Genomic DNA, 23411 nt, shown 5'->3' on the forward strand with positions numbered 1-23411 from the left:
CACACAAATAGCGCATGTCAACTAGACACAATGACTGAGGCATAGAACTCAGAAAAATGATTATCGATTAACATTCCAAATGAATTTCCATAATTAACCATTTAACAGAGACCGCCTGGGAATGCCAGGTGCTGTAGGCTTTTGCTTTTTCCTTCCTTCCACCAGCAGGGGGCACTCTCTTCTATGCCTTTTTTTCATTCCCTTTCACAAGTGCACACATTCATTCTCTTTTCTTTTTTTCATTTGCTTTCTCTCTTGCGCTATTTCATTTCTGCAAAATATCAGCATCCTTCTGATCACCGTGGGCCTCCAGCATTGTTGCTTATTAACTTTTAATACTAGGCTCCTTTTCACCAGGACCAGCGTCTCCCGGGTGGCTGGAGGCAACCACCGGTAACCCCAAGCAGAAGACCTTTGCAGTCAACACGACCCTCCCCCCTGAAGAGCAGCTCAAAGTCACTGGCAACCATCTCACCCTCTTCCTTCATTCACTCCTGAACGTCTCGCTCCGCCCCCAAGTTACGGGTCCAGCTTGCTCTTTCTGTCACATTACCGCGATGAAGGGTTTAGCCTGCAGGAGACCCTGCGCCGAGCCATTTTTGAAGACACCTGATGGGGCGGGTGAATCACAGCTAAATAAACCACACCTGTAGGGACGGCACAGACTTTGCATGGACCCTTCGGAGCCCGCACCGTCACGGCCAGATTGCTCGCTACCAAGCGATCCTGAGAAAGGCTGGCCGGGCGATGGTTCGAGCAACTTCTACTGGCCATACCACCTTGGATACGCCCGATTTCATCTGATCTCGGAAGCAAAGCAGGGCTGAGCTCGGACAGTACTTGGATGGGAGACCTCCTGGGAACACCGGGTGCTGTAGACCATTTTGATGACGTTTTTACCTACTGCCCAGCTCGGCTAGCATTGAACGGCGCCTTGCCGGACACCGACCTTAAGTAACTTAGATGATGGAAGCCCCAAGGCCTCTGAGCCAGTTGGCAGCTAAGTACGCTACCCCGCCGCCTTCACGCAGGCCTGACACCGAGCCCCTTGCCACGGCTAGGAGTGCTTATTGACGCCGCAGCTCGCCGTGTGGAAATGATGGCATTAAAAGCACCCGGGGCCGTGAAGTGGCCAGGCTTTCAGCAGGTGCCCAGGGAAGGTTTTGGATGCCGGCCGCCTAGCGAGGGCCAGCAGAAGTAACATGTTTCTCTGCAAAGAAGCTTGTGTAACCAAGCCAGACGGCTGACAGAGAGCTAACCTCAGTGCAAGGAAGGTGCGGAAGGAATTGGGGAGGGGGGGTGATTCCTGCTAGGGCCCTGAAATCATAAAACAGGCAGGAGAGTCTGACGCATGGTGACAGAGAGGTTGTAGGGGCAGATAGGGGGTGTTGTCACGTGCGAGCACGTGTGCATGCTGGCTTGTGTGTGAGAGTGCGCTTCCTAGGTGTGGCGCGCTGCAGACAGTCAAAGGGATTGTTCCCTTTCATTAAAAGTTAATCCCCGGCTGCAGGCTATTAGAAAGCAACTAACCGCGTTCTACTCACCCTACCCGGGTCTACCGGTGAGTCTCGCCTCTCCTCCCGGCCTGTGGCATTGGCCGTGAAGCTGACGTTCCGTCGACAGCGCTGCAGCCGATCAGTGAGCTCAGCGGCTCTGAGTGGGGCGTTGTGTCTACAAGACCTTTTAAGGAAGCCAGCAAAAAAATTGAAGAGAAGGGAAAGCACAAAAGGACCTGGTCTTGCTGAGCACTGGAAAGGGCAGCCGGCAGCCAGACGTCAAAGTAGAAAAGCAGCAAGTGAGAGGCTTGTCTCTGTCTATGGCCACACCACCCTGAACACGCCTAATCTCATCTGATCTCGGATGCTAAGCAGGGTTGGGCCTGGTTAGTACTTGGATGGGAGACTGTGAAATGATACTTTTCCTGTATTATTTTTATCTACTGAGGACTTCTCAAAGTATCAATATCACGATATTCTTATAAAAAAATGTATCTATTTATTCTTGGATTGTCCATTAAAAAGAATCAGATTGCAGCAGGTACATACAATAATTAGTTAGAAAGTAATTGTCCATTTGTCCATAATTAGCTTAATTGTTGAGATTCACCTATCTTTCCTTGGATCCTGGCTGGTAAATCATGTCTTTGTCCAGCATGTGTCCAGGCCTACATGTCATCTGCTTCTCAGCATGAAGATTCTGTGTCTTGTGGGGTAGGCAGAGCAAGAGAGCCCCCCCTTTCTGTACCATGGGCCTTTATAGCCAGTCGTATGGACACCTGTTCTACATATGGTAGTGAACCAAAAATACACACACAAATAGCGCATGTCAACTAGACACGGTGGCTGAGGCATAGAACTCAGAAAAATGATTATCGATTAACATTCCAAATGAATTTCCAGAATTAACCATTTAACATTTCCCCCTTTTTTGAGAATAAAAGGACTTTAACTGAAATATCTCAAAAGAAGATACATTCATCAATCATTTTTTCTTTCCTTCTTCCTTGGCAATATCATTAAATTTCCATAATAATAATAATAGTAATAATAGTATCAATATCGGATTATTGCTATATAATGATGTGAATTCATGTTATGGTAAGCCGTGACTAATATTAATTTAATATGTATAATTATACTTCCCTATATCTAAATTGAAGCAATCGCGGGTTCAATCGTCATCATCTGATGTAATCGGGTCGTCGTCTCGTCTTCTTCTTGGTTCTTTTATAACACAGTCTTTAGATGAAAACTCCTTTGAAATAAATTACAGCATGTAGATATTGTACAGTCCATAATTGTGTTCATTATTGTTCAGTCCATAAACTGTACTCTTTATTAGAAAGATCATGTGTGTCAGTTGATAAGAAAACAAAGTCCATGGATGAAATGTAGCTTTAATATCTGTGCAGTGTCACCTGGACTTACGTTGGATCGTCTTTGGAATCTTCCGTGTGTCCGCACTGGTCTCGTGTCACTTTTGGTAACAGATGTGATGTCTTTGGTCAGTAAAGCAAGGGTTAACTTAACACTTCCCTGCTTTATATAGCACCATAACCAGTACTGAGTCCTTTATATACACTACACATATGCCAGGTATTACCTGTTCACCAGCTTTCATTGAAGCGTTGCAGGTGAAATCACTGGAACGTGATGAAACTTGAACATAACACAGTACATATAGGATCATCGTCCTCTGCCGTCCTGGTGATCAGTGGTGTGAATTGTATTGTATGTAATGGACACAGTCTATTATAACACTCAGCATTCACACCTGTTACCTTCTGAGACGTCCGGATATCAGTTGCTTCTTCTTGTAACTTTTGAGAATCTCTTTGATTTATAAAAATTAAAAGTCTTTATTAAGATAGAATTCATAATTGCGATGTCTTGATTGAAGTCTTCATTCCCTAATCTGATACCAAATCTGGCAGTTTTTCCTAACCTATAATATCACAGCGTACCATAGCAATCAGTAATATCCATCTAATTATTATCAAAATATTAAAATAAATTATGTTTGGAATAATAAACAATAATAGATAATAATTCATTATCAATCAAGTTCTCCATATGATAGAACATTTTTATGTCATAGGTGTAATTACCTTTTCCAACCCAAAGGTGTCAGTGTATTTTGAAAAAACAAGTTTTTATATCTTTATTAAACCAATAATATCAAAGAATGTATACTCCTGAACCAAAATGAATAAATATATGAATGTAGGAATGAATGAATGAATGAATGAATAAATGAATGAATGAATTGTTATGTTTACTAGAGTTGAGCGTTGTTCTACTCGAACTGTTCGCCAATCTCAAATTCGAGCTGTTTTGGGCGGCGTTCGAGCCGGTCGGCGAACACGAACAATTTGAGAAAAATTCGGCTGTTCGAGGTTATGTTCGATAACTGTTCGTGCACCAAAATCATAACTGGATTTTTTCTCAGTAATGATGAAAATTAATGTTAATACGCAGTTTGAGTGTACAGCGGGGCGGGGGGAGGGGCAGGGGATGGATCTCTGCAGGAACAATGAAGATCTCCATTTTTTTTTCTCTTTCCCGCATTTGCAGTGGGGAGGTGCAATCTGTCAGCCTATCAGCAGCGCACACACGGAGCGAAGTGCTTTTTTTCACACAAGCAAGGGCATGTGTGATTGGCAGTGTATGTCACATGTCCTTGCCCTATAAGACCAAGCCATTTTCCCCGTCGCCACCATTTTCTCACTGCTGCAGCTGCGTGTTAGACGGCACCGCTGTTGCTGTGTGCGCTATACCTTGTTAATTTCAAGCCAATTTTCGCACAAATATACAGATAGCTTGGGAGTAGGGAATAGTTGTGATTGCAGTCCTTTTAAGGACTAGGTTACAGCATTTCCTACGACTTTTATCAGGCAGGTCTGTGCTCTTAAATAGATAGATTGTGGGAGTAAAGACTAATTGTAATTGGAGTCCTTTTCAGGACTAGGTTACATCAGTTCCTATCAGTTTTTGCCAGGCAGGTCTGTGCCAGTGCTGTGCAAGTTTTTTTCACAGCATTTGGCTGAATCTAGCAAAGCTAATCCTTTTTGGCCTATTGCAGAGTGTGTTAGTCAGTGGAGTAGCCTATCTGTGTTGCAAGATATACCACCTGTGTATAGAATACCAATTTTTTTACTGCACCTAGTGAAGTAAAATCTTTTGGGCATAGCATCATTCTATTAGTCCATCTATACTGACCTCCATCAGGTTGCAAACTGAATATAATTTTTTTCTGCATCTAGCTCTGAAAAAATATTTGGGCTTCTAGCAGTGTGTGGGACTTGGTCTATTAGTCCATCTATACTGACCTCCATCAGGTTGCAAATTAAAAATAATTTTTTTCTTCATTTAGCTCTGAAAAAATATTTGGGCTTCTAGCAGTGTGTGGGACTTGTTCTATTAGTCCTTCTATACTGACCTCCAGCAGGTTGCAAATTGAATATAATTTTTTTCTGCATCTAGCTCTGAAAAAATATTTGGGCTTCTAGCGGTGTGTGGGACTTGGTCTATTAGTCCATCTATACTGACCTCCATCAGGTTGCAAATTAAAAATAATTTTTTTCTGCATCTAGCTCTGAAAAAATATTTGGCCTTCTAGCAGTGTGTGGGACTTGGTCTATTAGTCCATCTATACTGACCTCCATCAGGTTGCAAATTAAAAATAATTTTTTTCTTCATTTATCTCTGAAAAAATATTTGGGCTTCTAGCAGCGTGTGGGACTTTTTCTATTAGTCCATCTATACTGACCTCCATCAGGTTGCAAATTAAAAATAATTTTTTTCTGCATCTAGCTCTGAAAGAATATTTGGTCTTCTAGCAGTGTGTGGGACTTGGTCTATTAGTCCATCTATACTGACCTCCATCAGGTTGCAAATTAAAAATAATTTTTTTCTGCATCTAGCTCTGAAAAAATATTTGGGCTTCTAGCGGTGTGTGGGACTTGGTCTATTAGTCCATCTATACTGACCTCCATCAGGTTGCAAATTAAAAATAATTTTTTTCTGCATCTAACCCAGCCAATAGTTTTGGCCTAATACCACAGTTTGGCCACTCAGCTCTGCTCGGTTACCATCCATTGTTTTTTTGTGCAAACAACTCCAGAGTTGTGAATTAGTTAACCACCAAAATGAGTGGAAAAAGGCCTGCTGCTGGTGGAAAGGGGAATAGGCGTGTTGGGAAGGGGAAAAAAGGTTGTGTCCGTGGGGTAGGTGCAGAAGAAAGACCATCTTCCAGCCAAACTAAAATGTCTACTTCTTTTAGCGGACAATGTGATAAGATCCCTTTCTTACGGCCACGCCAATCGCTACAAATTCCAGATGAGGCACAAAAACAGCAGGTGCTTCAACGGATATCAAGTGCTCCTTTAAGTGGGCTCTCCTCCACATCAACTTCAACATCACAAATACTCCAGTCCTCAAAGGTGTCACCCAAATCGCACTTGCTTCCTCACAGCTCCCAAATCTCCAGCTGCCCGTCTGAGTATGAGGTAGAACAGATGGTTGAGTCTGCAGAGCTGTTTACTCATACTATAGCCTGGGAATCAGAGGTCGACTCCAGCGCTTCTGTGAATCCAGACGAGGAAATGATCTGCACTGATGCCCAGAATATTTATGAGTCGGATCCAGGACCAGACGCAGAAGGTTCTGACCATAATGTAGACCCTCATTCCCAAACTGTAACTCCTGTTGGTGGAGACAATGAGGAAGACGATGATAAGACTCAAATACCTGATTGGAGCGACAACTTTAGTTTTTTGTCAGGGCAGGAACAGGTTGGCTCTGAGGACGACGGGTGTGATAACGCACAGGGTGATGATGATGAGGTTGGAGATCCCACTTACTGTCAACCCACAGTCAGCCAAGAGATGAGGTCAGCAGAGGAGGTGGAGGAAGATGCTAGTGACGACGAGGTCAGGTTGCGCCTTCCTGGACAGAGACGTAGTACTGGAAGCACGTCAACAGCTGCATCCTCAAACACAACTCTGCCTCTCACCACAAGTCGTGGTGGCTCTTCAGGTCGCATGGGTGCTAAGCCTTGCATAGCCTGGGCATTTTTTCAGATCGATAAAGATGACCCAACTCGTGTTATCCGTAACATTTGTCAGCAAAAGCTAAGTAGAGGCCAAAAAATACATAGTTTGAGTACTTCATGCATGAACCGGCACATGGACATGAAGCATAAGTTGCAGTGGGAAGCTCAGTGTGCTACAATGCGGCCTAGCCGGCCGGGCCAATCACCGTCTGCCATATCTTGTGCATCCGCGGCCTCTTCATCCTCTGTGACTGGGGGGACAGCAGTCACACCTGTTTTGGGGCGCAGACCTGCCACCTCTTTACCCGCAACAGCCAGCGTGATTGGCAGGTCATCATTTTCTTTGGAGGTGGTAACACCAGCTGGTGTTGAGCGCTGTCCGACATCGATAGCACCACCTTTGGATCAAGGCAACCTAACATGTCCGCCTGCATCTTCCTCACAGACCGGCAGTTTGCCGGGGACACCCTTATCAACCCCGTCTAAGCACAATAGCCAGCCCTCGGTCCCTCAGATGTGGACAAGTAAAAGACCATTTCCTCCTAGCCATGAGAAAGCTAAGAGGTTGAATTTCACCATCTGCAAGCTCTTGGCTACAGAAATGCTGCCTTTCCGCCTGGTGGACACAGAGGATTTTCGAGACCTTATGTCCGTCGCAGTGCCCCAGTACCAGATGCCCAGTCGGCACTACTTCTCAAAGAAAGGTGTGCCTGCGCTCCACCAGCATGTCGCACACAACATCACCGCTTCTTTGAGAAACTCTGTGTGTGACAGGGTGCATTTCACCACAGACACTTGGACGAGCAGGCATGGACAGGGGCGTTACATGTCGCTGACTGGGCACTGGGTAACTATGGTGACAGCAGGACAAGGGGCTGCTGTCCAAGTCTTGCCGTCCCCACGAGTTGTGCGTCAATCCTCTTTATGTCAAAGTTCCTCCACTGCTTCTGCCTCCTCAACCTCCTCTCGGTCTTCCACCTGCACCCAAAGCCTGTCTGGTCATGCCACAAGCTTTCTAACTGCGCAGAAGGGATCCTGCACACCTCCTTACTATGCTGGCAGTAGGGCTCAACGTCATCAGGCGGTTTTTACATTGAAATGTCTGGGAAATGTGAGTCACACAGCTGAGGAGTTGTGGTCAGCTCTGGAGAACCAATTTCATGAATGGTTGTCTCCACTGGACCTGAAACCAGGGAAGGCCGTGTGCGACAATGCTGCAAACCTGGGTGCGGCCCTTCGCCGGGGCAATGTCACACACGTGCCTTGTATGGCTCACGTGTTGAACCTGGTTGTCCAGCAATTTTTAGCCCACTATCCCAGACTAGATGGCCTTCTGCAGAGGGCACGGTCGCTGTATGCTCACTTCCGCCGTTCGCATCCCGCAGCTCAGCGACTTACATCTCTACAGAAGTCGTTGGGCCTGCCACTTCACCGGCTAAAATGCGATGTGCCTACCCGGTGGAATTCAACTCTGCACATGTTGCAGCGACTGTGGCAGCACCGACAAGCCCTGGTGCAATACGTTCTGACGTATAGCCTGGGCCAACGAGATTCAGAGGTGGGGCAAATCATGCTAGAGGAGTGGTCTCAGATCAGGAACCTATGCACCCTTCTGCACAGATTTGAAATGGCGACGAAGATGTTTAGTGCTGACGATGCCATTATCAGCATGACTATTCCGGTGATTTACATGCTGGAGCACATGTTAAACAGAATTCGGAGTCAGGTGGTGGCACAAGAGGAGGTGGAGGAAGTAGAGGAGGAGGAGTTGTATGCGGAAGGGCTAACATCTGCAAGGTCCAGACGGTCGGCAGCACCAAGGCGGCAGGCATGTGAGGGTGGGGGAGATGGTTTTACCAGGGCGCATGGTAGCAGCCAAACTAGTGAGGAAGGTGCAGGAGCCCAGGAAGAAGTGGAGGACGAACTGATGGAAGACTCATCAGATGAGGGAGACCTTGATCACATTTCTGTTGTGCGAGGTTGGGGGGAGAGGACAGAGGAAGGAAGCATGATTGTTACCTCGCCACCAACACAACAGGGACTTGGTGCTCCTGGATGCGCAACACACATGAGTGCCTTCTTGCTGCACTACCTGCAACATGACCCTCGAATTGTGAGAATTAGAAATAATCCTGACTACTGGGTTGCCACACTGTTAGATCCCCGGTACAAAAGTAAATTTGCAGAAATTATTCCTGCCATAGAAAGGGATGCACGCATGCAGGAGTATCAGCAGAGACTGTTGCAGAATCTTACATGTGCTTTTCCACAAAATACCAGTGGTGCACGTAGTGAATCTCACAGTTCCAACTTGCCAACCGTGGGACCGTCAAGTGTTCAGCACTCAAACCGTAACAGAACCACAGTATCTGCTGGTAACATCAATTTTGCGGAATCATTTCACCACTTTTTTAGCCCATCCTTTGCAAGGCCACAGGAGACAAGAAGTCTGACACATAGTCAACGCCTAGAGACGATGGTACAGGAGTATCTCCAAGTAAACATTGAAGCCACGACTGTGTCACTGGACCCTTGCTCTTTTTGGGCTTCCAATCTGGATAAATGGCCGGAGCTAGCCACTTACGCCTTGGAGATCTTGTCATGCCCCGCAGCCAGCGTTCTGTCTGAACGTGTTTTCAGCGCTGCTGGTGGTGTGCTGACAGATAAGCGCACGCGGCTCTCCACTGATAATGTAGACAGACTCACGTTCATAAAGATGAACAAATCATGGATCCGAAATGACTTTTCTACCCCTGTGTCATCCTGGGGAGAGTAAAAGCTTGATGATTGGTTAAAATCACCCTACCAACCGTTTTAAGCTTTCAAATTACTAATCATGTTTATCTGTATCTTGACTGGAAAATAATTTGGGCTTTGTAGCAGTGTGCAGCACTGATCCTATTAGGCCATCTATAATAAGCTTCACCAGATTTAAAATTAAAAATAATTTTTAGCTGCATCTAGCCCGGAAAATAATTTTGGGGCTCCGAGATGCGCAAGACACATAAGTGCCTTCTTGCTGTACTACCTGCAGCATGACCCTCATATTGTCAGAATTCGAAGTAATCATGACTACTGGGTTGCCACACTCTTAGATCCCCCAAACTTTTCGATCAACCTTTTCATTTTAATAAAGACCAAAAAAATGGTCATTTTTGAAATTATAAGCATTAGCAGGTTGTTAGAAACTGAAATCAAACAGTTTTCAACTCAAAACTTTATTCTAGGTGATGTTACATTTTCACATAGGACCCCTTGTTCGAAAGGAGCTTCTGAACTCTCTCGTCCATTGAATTTGTCAGGTTTTGGATGGTTTCTGCTTCAATTGTTTTGCATGAGGACAGAATACCCTCCCAGAGCTGTTGCTTAGATGTGAACTGCCTCCCGCCATCATAGACACTCCTTTTAATGATGCTCCAAAGGTTCTGAATGGGGTAGAGGTCAGGGGAGCATGGGGGTCACACCATAAGTTTGTCCCCTTTTATGCCCACATCAGCCAGAGATGCAGATGTTTTATGTGCAGCATGAGATGGTGCATTATCATGCAGAAAAATGATCTTGCTGTGAAATACACGGTTCTTCTTCTTGAACCATGGCAGGAAGTGCTGTTTGAGAAAATCCACATACATTATGGAGTTCATCTTTAGCGCCTTCAGGGATCCTAAAGGGGCCGACAATCTCTCTCCCCATGATTCCAGCCCAAAACATTACTCCACCTCCTCCTTGTTGGCGCTGTAGCCGTGTTTGCGTGGGGTGTCCATCAACCAGCCATCCTCCACTCCATTCATCTGGACCATCGAGCGCTGCACGGCACTCATCCGTGAACAAAACAGTTTTGAAATCAGTCTTCATGTAATGTTTGGCCGACTGGAGCCGTTTCTGCTTGTGTGAAGTGGATAGAGGAGGTCGACAGGATGGCATATGCACAGCTGCAAACCTCTGAAGGACCCTGCATCTTGTTGTTCGGGGGACGTTGGAGGCACAAGCAGCTTCAAAAACTTGTCTGCTGCTATGACAAGGCTTTTTTGCCGCTGCTGTTTCAACCTGACGTAATTGCCTGTAGGAAAGAGTCCTCAATTTGCCCTTATCAGCACGCACACGTGTGTACTGTGAATCAGCTACATACTTCTTGATTGCCAAGACACTTCATCCTGATCATCGCACAATGTTGATTGTAGTCATGCCTTGACCTAAACACTCCACAATTTGTTGCTTCTCAGCAGCCGACACATCCTTTTTCTTTCCCATTTTGGCAGAAAATGTAGGCTGCTTAATAATGTGAGAGAGCCTTCTTAAGTAGTCTTTCCTTTCATTGGACACACCTGCCAAACTAATTAGCACAGGTGTCTGCAATTGCTTGCAGTGATATAAAGAGCCCTGACACACATCACCATCAATGAGTTTAACTGACAAACAAACAAATTCTTCCCTTATCACTCCTAAACACTTTTTGCATAATAATTTGGAACGCGGTGTACATGTGCTTTTCCACAAAACACCAGTGGTTCACGTAGTGAATCTTACAGTTCTAACTTGCCAACCGTGGTCTGTATGGAATTGTTCAATAAAGGGCCCAAAATTAAGATAACATAGATGGGAGAGGTCTCTATGAATAGGAATTCCTAAGTATTTGATACCCTGTGAGGGCCAGGCAAAGGGAAAGTTGGACTGGATGGAATCCTATATGGATTTAGGGAGGGAGACATTGAGGGCCTCAGACTTCGCTGCATTGATTTTAAAATTTTACCATGTAACAAAGTGATCTATTTCAGCCATAACAGCAGGGATGGATATATGTGATTGAGTGATATATACTAGGACATCATCAGCAAATAGAGAGCACTTGTACTCGGTGCCTCCCACCTCAATCCACCTAATATTGGGGTTATGGCGAATTGATGAGAGCAGGTGCTCCGTCACGAGGATGTATAAGAGAGGGGACAGAGGACATCCCTGCCTTGTCCCATTGGTGATTGTGAAAGGTGATGAAAATGTTCTGACGCACCCCCTGGGCCTTGGGACACCCGGAGCCGGACCCTTTTTGGTGGATGCTGGTGGTTGTAGTCTTCGTGGCGGCGATCCGGTTCCGTGGCTCAGGGCGGTCAAACCAGTGGCGGAACTATTTATGTGGTTTTGATGTTTAAATGTCCGACTACGCCACTCGTGGATTGCGGTCAGAGTGAACCGCCGCTACAGGGCAGACCGCTAAGGCTGGTGTTGTGGGTGCAGCAGAGCGCAGCATAACTCCCCACGGGAGGAGTATAGCCTCAGGGCAGTGTATGCGGAGGATGGGGGTGATGGTGCAGGGCAGCAGCAGTAACGACACGGAGTCAGTGATGCAGTTCAGGGCCTTTACTCACAGTTCTTATTATCCAGACCACGTCTGCAGGTAACGGCTGCCCACGTCGTACTGTGCTCACCAGGTGAGGGGCTCAGACAACTCCCAGATAACTTTGGAGCGCTTCACAGGACCCCCTTTGTGTGTCCTTTGTCTGGCCTTTCTTACCAACACTTCTGTCCGGCTGCCTCGGGCCTCCTCTTGGTAAACTTGGCGCCAGTTTCCCTGACCCTATGTGGTGCCTTCCTAGCGGGTGGAGCAAGGGGCTGCGCCACATAAAATGTCAGAGCCTCCGGTTTCTAGCTGAGGGTCGTTTCCTGCCTCCACTAGTTCGGGGACCGGTCTCCCCCTTTGGCCTGACCCCTCCACGCAGGTGGATTCGGGCATGCGGTGGCGACTCGCCCGTCCGCACCCCTGGGATCCCTTCATTCCTCGTTCCTGGAGCCTTCTCCGTTCCTCTTCCTTCCTTCTCCCTCTTGCAGGCCTGGGCCTCTGTTACTAGGCCCGCCTCCGGAGCAGAGCTCATGCAGAGCCCCTGCTCCCTGCCACTTCTGCTCAGACTTCTCTGCACTGAACTAAGATGGTGCCCACCTTTTATACTCCCTTCTCAATGCACCCAGGAACTGCTTCCTCCCTGCTCCTGCACTGCAGGGTTCCCCTTCCTCAGTGTTCCCTCCCCCCACTCCAGCCAGGGACAGGGACTGTCGTGCCCATCTCAGGGGCATATTGGTCGCCCTGCCCCACGGCAATGTGGTGTAATGCATGCAGGTGTCGGGTCCTGATCCACACTCCATCCTTATCTGAGAGTGAGATATCACACCTCTGGGTGAGGTGCAATACGTCTGTAGCAACCGAGCCCTCGGTGCTACAGTTCCATTTATCTTCAGCCTAGGTGACGTATTGTGATACAGGGCCGTGATTTTGGCTATAAAAGGGTCCCCTAGACCCCTACCCCAAGCTTTTTAAGAGAATCATATATGGCGTGCCAGGAGACTCTATGGAATGCTTTCTCAGCATCCAACGAGAGTATCTACTTACAAATTTTTAACTGCATCTAGCCCAGGAAATACTTTGTGCCTAGTAGCAGTGTCTGCTAGTCAGCGGATTATCCCGGCTGTTAAGCAAGCTACACCACCTGTAGTTTGGACACTTAATTTTTTCAAAGGAAATGCTTCGGGACCACGGGATACTTAGTGAAGAGCATCAGGAGGCACCCCAAGGCATAGGGGCTGGGACTGGCACTAGGATGCCTTGCGGTGGACAGCCGAGCTCGATCCTTATAAAAGCTTTTTAACTGCAGCAGCTTTAGTGGACGCTACTGGAGCTCGAATTACGCGGCTGCTGGCATGAGACTTGCCCTCCAATAGATCCTTGTAAATGGATTTAAAGTGTATTCATTCAAATTAGAGGGACAATTTAAATTAAAAAGCTTAGAGCTGCCTCCACCACAGGGCGGCTCTCTCGACCCACCAGCGGACAGGCACCAGTATTGGGAGAGGGGGGCTGACCGTCAGGGTTCACCGCGGCTCTGGCACAAACCCGGCGACACGGAGGTGGCACGGGCAGGAGCGGACTGGCCGTCTCGGCTTCTCACTTTTTGGATTTTAGAAGGGCATGACATGCCTATATCTGTGTCTCCCCCTCCTTTTACTCCTCCACCTCTTTTCTTTTCGCATGACTATATGTACTTGTCACTTTTCCATGTGTTAGTTGTGTCTTCTGAGCAGTTTGTCAGCTTTTGGACACCTTTGAAGGTGTTTTCTATGTGTTTCTATGTGTTTTTGTTTGCCTGCCATTGTTTTTAACGGTGTTCGAAGGTGTTCGACGAACAGTTCGACGAACAGTTCGGCGAACACACGGGTGTTCGACGAACCGAACCGAACTCGAACACTACGGGGGTGGCTCAACACTAGTGTTTACTCAGAAAATGTAAACGTTTTTTTCCTTAGCAATATATATTTAATGAAGCAATACTCTAGTATTAGACATTACTTTATTAAATATTAATGTGTTTTCTCAATTGAGATATTGAACTCAAATAAAATCAAATGAGAATTAAAAAATTAAAAAATAGAAAAATAAGAAGTATAAAGTAAGAATAAAATCTTAAAAATGAAAAATAAAATTAAGAGTAAAAATAAGAATAAAAATAAAAATAAGGCCTTTAAATTTTAATGACAAATGCAGAGTAATTATATTCTCCATAAAAAATACCCTTATATCTCCATTATCTGGATGATTTCATATTTGTCATAACCTTGTACCACCAAAAAATATTAAATTATGCAACTTTGCATGCAATACCCTTCTTAATTATACCATAGTATCTTATTATTATTTCTTCTTTATTAAAATGTGTGAAAAATAAGTATTGATCAAAAGTGATTATGTAATCAGGATCAAAAACACATTTTCCCCCTTTATACCAAAAATATTATTTTATAAAATTTATGTATATATCAGAACCAAATTAAAAATAATTATTCTTCTAGAAATATTGTGCATAAATTTCATATCGATGAATAGCATAGATTTGACTAAAGAGAGGTGTGTACCTATTTAGGTAACCATTAAAAATAATATTATAGTTATTCAAGAATATTATCATGTGGAAAATAATTCTAAATATAAATTTGGTTTGTAAACCATTTTGATGTGTGGTTGCACTTATCCACTATTAGTTAAATCAAGAAATAATAATTATTAAAGAAATATAGAAATATATATATGTAGATAATACCTAATTATGTATTATAATTTCCTCAGAATTAAATATATTTTTGTACCTTCACATAAAGAAACATTTTTATTTTTTCAAACATACAAACATACGAGGCCTCTGTCACATCAATCACACTTAGCAGCTGCTGATTTACTCATCTGTCACCTTCACTCTGACATTCACAGATTTGTTCAACTCAAACATTCCACATATGAAGTTTTATATATATATATATATATATATATATATATATATATATATATATATATATATTTAACCCAAAATTGTTGTATCCCAATTTATTAATGCGCATTGCCATATCAATTGAATATCTTTATATTTCTTTGAATATTCCCCAAGTAGATATTATATAATATGAGAGTAAGTCACTGGAATTTCAGACACTTGAAAAAACTCTTGTCTTAGATTCTTTTTTCACTGGCTGTCCGGTCTTAAGTTACATCAGTTGAAAATAGAATGAGTGGGATCCTATACTATTAGCTCAAAGTTCAAAGGCCGCAGCTGTCACACGTCATGCTGTAAAGCTACTTTAATTTGCACGAACACTTCATGCACAGAAAATATTAGCAACACAAAAGAATTAATAAATATTACATATATATTATAGTTCAACTAGATATATTGTTATTATTTTAAAATGTTATACACATAAAATCATGCAATTTTTTCACTTCCTGTGTGAATAAAGAAATTAATCCATTTTAGAGTTCTTTGATCAAATCCTGCTTTGGAATGAAAACTCTAAGGAAATATAAGAAAATAAAATTAAATATCAAATTCATACAGAAACAGAATTATTTAAATATCTTATACATATATTGGTTGGTTCTAATGTAATTCAAAATATTGCTACTTAAATTTATATATATGAAGTTCTAATTTATTAATTAATATATATATATATATTTTATAAACGTATATATAAATACAATTATACGCAATCTCTACTTAGACAAGTGTATATATATATATATATATATATATATATATATATATATATGAACTATTAGAAACTATGTAACTACAATTTTACTGTATAAGATTATAAATAAATATTGAGATATTGTATTACATTTTGATACAACATTGTAATTACAGTTTTTCCTTAGCCACTTCCTAAACCAAATCTTCTGTCTCTCTCAAATATCTCCAGGAACGCCCTATTTAGGAAAGACATTTTTCTATCCTTCAAAACCTCAGAGAACTGCCTGTTCTTCTGTCCACATTCCATGACGTCACTGTGAGTTGGTCGTCTCACCTGTCTCTGTCCATCAGTTTCAGCCATTTTCCTTTTTAGAGAATCACAGTTCTGATTGAGAATTAACTCATTCTGTGGAGAGATGGATCTTTGCACTGGCTGATATGGCTTATAACATATATGAAATCTTCTGCGTATTTGATAGAGTACACTATGGGGATGACTCAGTCTAGGAGAGTTTGATATTGGCTTTTGGTAAGATTTTACCTTTCCTGGTTTTATAAATTTAGCTTGATTTATTTTCTTTTCACGATTCTCATGTTTTCTAAAAAAATCCAGCATCTGCGCACATTTAAATAATGAATTTTTTTGTGATGCCATAACTTGGGAAACTGAATTTAGGAATTTGAATTTTTGTACAAAAGTTGTTATCATATGTTGTACTTTTCCATTTTTGATGAGAGCTTTGTACAACCGTTCAAATATGGACATGAATGTATATGTACATTCCTTCCTACCAATCCTTAGTTTCTGCAGATCTTCTATGTTGGGAAAATCCTTTCTGACACAATAAATCAAATATCTTAATCTGTCCGAATCATTTTCCCATCCATTAGGAGAGTCATTTTCACAGGGCATTAAATGTAAACGTCTGGACAATGTCACAGGAATCCATATTTTAAATAATTGATTCCTCTCCTCATTGGATAAATCAAACTTATCAGAGAAGCTCTCAAATGTTTATGAATTTCTACAGGCATGGATTTTGACATCATATTTTGGCATGATTTTGTATAATTTCAGCTAATTTTTCCTCATTTTAATTTGGAGTTGAGCCTGGGTAATTCCAGAATTCTCTGATATTTTTAGTGGCTCTTGTACGTCCGTTCCTCCTACGTCACTCATGTCTCCTCCCCCATCACCTAGTATGTCGGTTTCTCGTATGTCAGTCATGTCTCCTCCCATGTCAGGTTTCTGTATGTCCGTCTCTTGGTCAGACCCAAGGTCACCTTCAGTTACAGACACGTGTCTTACTTCTTGTTCATTTTCCACATTACAGTCAGAATCAGTATCACCGTCTGACACTTCTACACTATTTTCCTGCTTAGAAATCTCTAACACAAGACTATGAAAAAAATCTACCAAATGTAGAATATTTCTCAATTTCTGTTTGTCTCTATTTACCAATTTAGAAGTTAACTGTAAATTCTGCAATTCACATTCTTTGTATAAACTGAGCCACAAAACTTCTATGTCATCTCCTACATTAACTTTGAAATTAATATTACTTTGTTTAGCAAAACAAGAAATTATATCCATATTTTGCTTACCTTAAGATTCCTTGGCTTCTCTTTATCAGCACGTCCTGTCTTCAGTTCGTCTGATTCTTTTCCTGTGTGATTCTGTTCCTTGTTAGTACCTCTGCTTCCTGTCTTTCCTCAGTCTGTAGGTCCTTTCTGCTTCTCGTGACAAACTAGTGAATTTACTGACACGTGAACAACAGCTGTTCAGCTCGTCAGGACTTCCCCCTTGTTCACGGAAGAAATTCACTTACTTAATTAAAAAAAAAAAAAAACAGGACTGGCTGGATCACCATTGTAAAATAATACTCTTCCTGTATTATTTTTTTCTACTGAGGTCTTCTCAAAGTATCAATATCACGATATTCTTATAAAAAAATGTATCTATTTATTCTTGGATTGTCCATTAAAAAGAATCAGATTGCAGCAGGTACATACAATAATTAGTTATAAAGTAATTGTCCATTAGTCCATAATTAGCTTAATTGTTGAGATTCACCCTCTTTCCTTGGATCCTGGCTGGTAAATCATGTCTTTGTCCAGCAAGTGTCCAGGCCTACATGTCATCTGCTTCTCAGCATGAAGATTCTGTGTCTTGTGGGGTGGGCAGAGCAAGAGAGCCCCCCTTTCTCTACCATGGGCTTTTATAGCCAGTCGTATGGACACCTGTTCTACATATGGTAGTGAACCAAAAATACACACACAAATAGCGCATGTCAACTAGACACGATGGCTGAGGCATAGAACTCAGAAAAATGATTATCGATTAACATTCCAAATGAATTTCCATAATTAACCATTTAACAGAGACCGCCTGGGAATGCCAGGTGCTGTAGGCTTTTGCTTTTTCCTTCCTTCCACCAGCAGGGGCACTCTCTTCTATGCCTTTTTTCCATTCCCTTTCACAAGTGCACACATTCATTCTCTTTTCTTTTTTTCATTTGCTTTCTCTCTTGCGCTATTTCATCTCTGCAAAATACCAGCATCCTTCTGATCACCGTGGGCCTCCAGCATTGTTGCTTCTTTACTTTTAATACTAGGCTCCTTTTCACCAGGACCAGCGTCTCCCGCGTGGCTGGAGGCAATCACCGGTAACCCCAAGCAGAAGACCTTTGCAGGCAACACGACCCTCCCCCCTGAAGAGCAGCTCAAAGTCACTGGCAACCATCTCACCCTCTTCCTTCATTCACCCCTGGACGTCTCGCTCCGCCCCCAAGTTGCGGGTCCAGCTTGCTCTTTCTGTCACATTACCGTGATGAAGGGTTTAGCCTGCAGGAGACCTGCGCCGAGACATTTTTGAAGGCACCTGATGCGGCGGGTGAATCACTGCTAAACAAACCACACCTGTAGGGACGGCACAGACTTTGCATGGACCCTTCGGAGCCCGCCCCGTCACGGCCAGATTGCTCGCCAGCAAGCGATCCTGAGAAAGGCTGGCCGGGCGATGGATCAAGCAGCGTCTACTGGCCATACCAGCTTGGATATGCCCGATCTCGTCTGATCTCGGAAGCAAAGCAGGGCTGGGCTCAGACAGTACTTGGATGGGAGACCTCCTGGGAACACCGGGTGCTGTAGACCATTTTGATAACGTTTTGCCCTACTGCCCAGCTCGGCTAGCATGGAACGGAGCCTTGCCGGACACCGACCTTAAGTAACTTAGATGATGGAAGCCCCAAGGCCTCTGAGCCAGTTGGCAGCTAAGTACGCTACTCCGCCGCCCTTCAAGCAGGCCTGACACCGAGTTCCTTGTCACGGCTAGGAGTGCTTATTGACTCCGCAGCTCGCCGTGTGGAATTGATGGCGTTAAAAGCGCCCGGGGCTGTGAAGGGGCCAGGCTTTCAGCAGGTGCCAAGGGAAGGTTTTGGATGCCGGCCGCCTAGCGAGGGCCTGCAGAAGTAACATGTTTCTCTGCAAAGAAGCTTGTGTAACCAAGCCAGACGGCTGCCAAAGAGCTAACCTCAGTGCAAGGAAGGCAAGGAAGGTGCGGAAGAAATTGGGGAGGGGAGGGTGATTCCTGCTAGGGCCCTGAAATCATAAAACAGGCAGGAGAGTCTGACGCATGGTGACGGAGAGGTTGTAGGGGCAGATAGGGGGTGTTGTCACGTGTGAGCACGTGTGCATGCTGGCTTGTGTGTGAGAGTGCGCTTCCTAGGTGTGGCGCGCTGCAGACAGTCAAAGGGATTGTTCCCTTTCATTAAAAGTTAATCCCCGGCTGCAGGCTATTAGAAAGCAACTAACCGCGCTCTGCTCACCCTACCCGTGTCTATCGGTGAGTCTCGCCTCTGCTCCCGGCCTGTGGCATTGGCCGTGAAGCTGACGTTCCGTCGACAGCGCTGCAGCCGATCAGTGAGCTCAGCGGCTCTGAGTGGGGCGTTGTGTCTACAAGACCTTTTAAGGAAGCCAGCAAAAAAATTGAAGAGAAGGGAAAGCACAAAAGGACCTGGTCTTGCTGAACACTGGAAAGGGCAGCTGGCAGCCAGACGTCAAAGTAGAAAAGGAGCAAGTGAGAGACCTGTCTCAGGCTGTGGCCACACCACCCTGAACATGCCCGATCTTGTCTGATATCAGAAGCTAAGCAGGGATGGGCCTGGTTAGTACTTAGATGGGAGACAGCCTGGGAATACCAGGTGCTATAGGCTTTTGCTTTTTCCTTCCTTCCACCAGCAGGGGGCACTCTCTTCTATGCCTTTTTTCCATTCCCTTTCACAAGTGCACACATTCATTCTCTTTTCTTTTTTTCATTTGCTTTCTCTCTTGCGCTATTTCATCTCTGCAAAATACCAGCATCCTTCTGATCACCGTGGGCCTCCAGCATTGTTGCTTCTTAACTTTTAATACTAGGACCAGCGTCTCCCGCGTGGCTGGAGGCAAACACCGGTAACCCCAAGCAGAAGACCTTTGCAGGCAACACGACCCTCCCCCCTGAAGAGCAGCTCAAAGTCACTGGCAACCATCTCACCCTCTTCCTTCATTCACCACTGGACGTCTCGCTCCTCCCCCAAGTTACGGGTCCAGCTTGCTCTTTCTGTCACATTACCGCGATGAAGGGTTTAGCCTGCAGGAGACCCTGCGCTGAGCCATTTTTGAAGACACCTGATGCGGCGGGTGAATCACTGCTAAACAAACCACACCTGTAGGGACGGCACAGCCTTTGCATGGACCCTTCGGAGCCCGCCCCGTCACGGCCAGATTGCTCACCACCAAGCGATCCTGAGAAAGGCTGGCCGGGCGATGAGTCAAGCAGCGTCTGCTGGCCATACCACCTTGGATACACCCGATCTCGTCTGATCTCCGAAGCAAAGCAGGGCTGGGCTCGGACAGTACTTGAATGGGAGACCTCCTGGGAACACCGGGTGCTGTAGACCATTTTGATGACGTTTTGCTCTACTGCCCAGCTCGGCTAGCATGGAACGCCGCCTTGCCGGACACCGACCTTAAGTAACTTAGATGATGGAAGCCCCAAGGCATCTGAGCCAGTTGGCAGCTAAGTATGCTACCCCGCCGCCTTCACGCAGGCCTGACACCGAGCTCCTTGTCACGGCTAGGAGTGCTTATTGACTCCGCAGCTCGCTGTGTGGAAATGATGGCGTTAAAAGCACCCGGGGCCGTGAAGGGGCCAGGCTTTCAGCAGGTGCCCAGGGAAGGTTTTGGATGCCGGCCGCCTAGCGAGGGCCAGCAGAAGTAACATGTATCTCTGCAAAGAAGCTTGTGTAACCAAGCCAGACGGCTGCCAAAGAGCTAACCACAGTGCAAGGAAGGCAAGGAAGGTGCAGAAGGAATTGGGGAGGGGGGGGTGATTCCTGATAGGGCCCTGAAATCATAAAACAGGCAGGAGAGTCTGATGCATGTGACTCGCCCCCTGGGCCGTGGGGCACTCGGTTCCGGGCAATAGGGAGACGATGGGGGTAGTAGTGGCGACCCGGTTCCGTGGCTCAGGGTGGTCAGGCCAATGGTAGTCTGCTACGTTCTGCTAATAATGTCCGACTACGCCACCCGTGGATTGCGGTTATTAGGAACCGCTGCTGCATGCAGACCGCTGGGGCTGATGAGGTGTGCAGCTAGGGTAGTGTGACTCCCCGCGGGAAGAGTGCGGCCCCAGGGCAGTATAATGGATGGTGGGAGTGATGGTAGTGAGAATCCCAGTGCTGATAGTGCGGGAGGAGCAAGGAGCACACAGACAACAAGTTGCAGTCCAGGGTCTTTACTACAACAGGTAAACTGACCCATAAACAGGACCTGGACGCCTGAGAGCAATGGGGAAATTGGCCCTGGTCAGGGTGAGGGTGTAGGCCTACCGTGCTTTCTGCGCTCTTTCTGGCTATCTCCTCCTGATAGGGTAACAGCCCACGTTTCCGAGCTTTCCGTGTATTCTCGCCTGTATGGCCTGCGACGTGGGTTCCTTTCTGCTCCCAGCCTTGTACGGCTTTACTGGTCTCTTCAGTTGTGGCAGGGCCTCCAGGCTTCTTCGGCCAAGGAATGTACAGTCCCTTGCGGACTGGTTCTCTGCTGGGGGATGTGGAATCCTTCCAGCCTCAGACACCAAAGTCTGGTAAAATTAAGTCTTTTCTCTGCCAAGACAGACTCTCTTCGCCTCTTGTCTCTGGCTTGTGGCTCTCCTCCTGCCACACTTCCTCTTAGGTGCAATCAACTTTCTGTCCCTGCTCCACTCTGGGACACGTCTCAGAGCTGAGACAGGCAATCCAGTTCTCTCTAACCCTGCCCCCAGCACCAGCTTTTATAGGGGCAGCCTGCTCCCCCTTCTGGCCTGAGACAGGAGGCATTGCATGCTAATGTTCCCCTGACCAGAGAACCTCCCCCTTGCTCTCAGACACAGCTTTAATACATTTTGTGGCATCCAGGCCAGGGTGACACATTCCCCCCTAGTGAAATTTAGTACTCCGGGACTAAACAATAAACAAGACAATATGCATAACAATAAAACATTAATAGACAGTCGACGCACAAATTGAGTTCTTAAGGTCACAGTGTGGCCTGTGACCGGGTGTCCATATCACCAATACAACGGGAGCCTTAACCAGGTGGGGGTCTGTACTACCCCAAGTCCTTCACAGTCTTAGTTCATTCCTGGGTTAGGCTCAGAATGCAGTCCATACAAGGTCCCGGTTATAAAAAGTCCATAACCTGTGAGTCCTTACGGTAGCTGCAAGAAACTGAAACACACTATTAATAAACATGCAGGTAACTTGGCAAACATTTCAACATTTGGCAACAGGGTTATTTACAATCTTAGTACACTCTATATTCTCCAGCGAGCGGGTATCTGCCCCTTTGTGCTCCTGGTTGACCTCCTTAACCCACTGTCTGATGGTGGACCAACCTGGCTTTCCCCACTAGCGTTAGGGGTACAGCTACCAACTGGGTGTACAGGTAGGGCAGGCAGCTGTCTGCGGGTTCTTTGGCTTACCGCAGGCATGGCAGGCTCACTGTCAGCAGAGGTTTGACTCTCCTGGGCTGCTGGTACAGGCTCTTCTGCCTCTGGAACTGCTGGCTCCTCTTCACCTTCCGGCTCTGGTGTTGGTTGTTGCTGGGCCGGTTGCACACAATGCAGGACGGGTACCACTATGGCATCATTTATGCGAGTCCAGGACTGAGGGAACTCTCCGAGAATGGTGCTGATCATTTCTTCCTTGTCCTCTGCGGGTTCAAGGTCACTCTGATCCTCTTCTGCACTACGGAGTTGCTCGGGGCACCTTTTGAGGTGGTCTCTGGAGACGACACTAGTGGTTTCTCCTCCGTCCTTGGTGATTACGCACACCTTTGGGTTGTCGTGGTCAGACTGCAGTACGGTGTAGGGTTCCCTTTCCCACTGGTCGTCCAACTTATGTAGCCTTCTTTTTCGCTTTAGGACTTGCTCACCAGGTTCTAGGGGACCAGCAGGGGCGTGTTGATTGAAGAGTCTTTCTTGCTTCTCTCTCACCTGGGCCAGGCTCTTCTCCACACTCTCCTGTACCTTCTTGTACTGCAGTTGCCTTTCCGTATCCCAGTCCGCATCCGGGGAGGTGTCCTCAGGTATTAGGACTCCCATCTCCAGGTCTACGGGCAGCTTACCCGGTCTGGCTCGCATCAGGTAAGCCGGGGTGCAGTTGGTAGCATTCACCGGGATATTGTTGTATAGGTCTATCAGGTCCGGCAGTTTTTCTGGCCACAGGCTGCGTTCCTCCAGGGGCAACGTCTTCAGGAGATCAATGACTATATTGTTCATCTTCTCACACATCCCGTTGGTTTGTGGATGGTAAGGCATTGTCCGAATTTTCTTAC

The 23411-nt window shown here is 45.6% G+C and overlaps 4 pseudogenes; all 4 read left to right on the forward strand.

The window, feature by feature from the left end:
- Nucleotides 1–761: 761 nt before the first annotated feature.
- Nucleotides 762–881, forward strand: LOC141268140 (5S ribosomal RNA; annotated as a pseudogene).
- A 17709-nt stretch (nucleotides 882–18590) lies between these two features.
- On the forward strand, nucleotides 18591–18710 carry LOC141268471 (5S ribosomal RNA; annotated as a pseudogene).
- Nucleotides 18711–19652: 942 nt separating this feature from the next.
- On the forward strand, nucleotides 19653–19771 carry LOC141269551 (5S ribosomal RNA; annotated as a pseudogene).
- A 606-nt stretch (nucleotides 19772–20377) lies between these two features.
- LOC141267827 (5S ribosomal RNA) lies at nucleotides 20378–20497 on the forward strand (annotated as a pseudogene).
- Nucleotides 20498–23411: the final 2914 nt, after the last annotated feature.

This window comes from Phyllobates terribilis, unplaced genomic scaffold (assembly GCF_046119375.1).
Source record: "Phyllobates terribilis strain yellow unplaced genomic scaffold, ASM4611937v1 Scaffold_4__5_contigs__length_816908805, whole genome shotgun sequence".
Classification (NCBI taxonomy): domain Eukaryota; kingdom Metazoa; phylum Chordata; class Amphibia; order Anura; family Dendrobatidae; genus Phyllobates; species Phyllobates terribilis.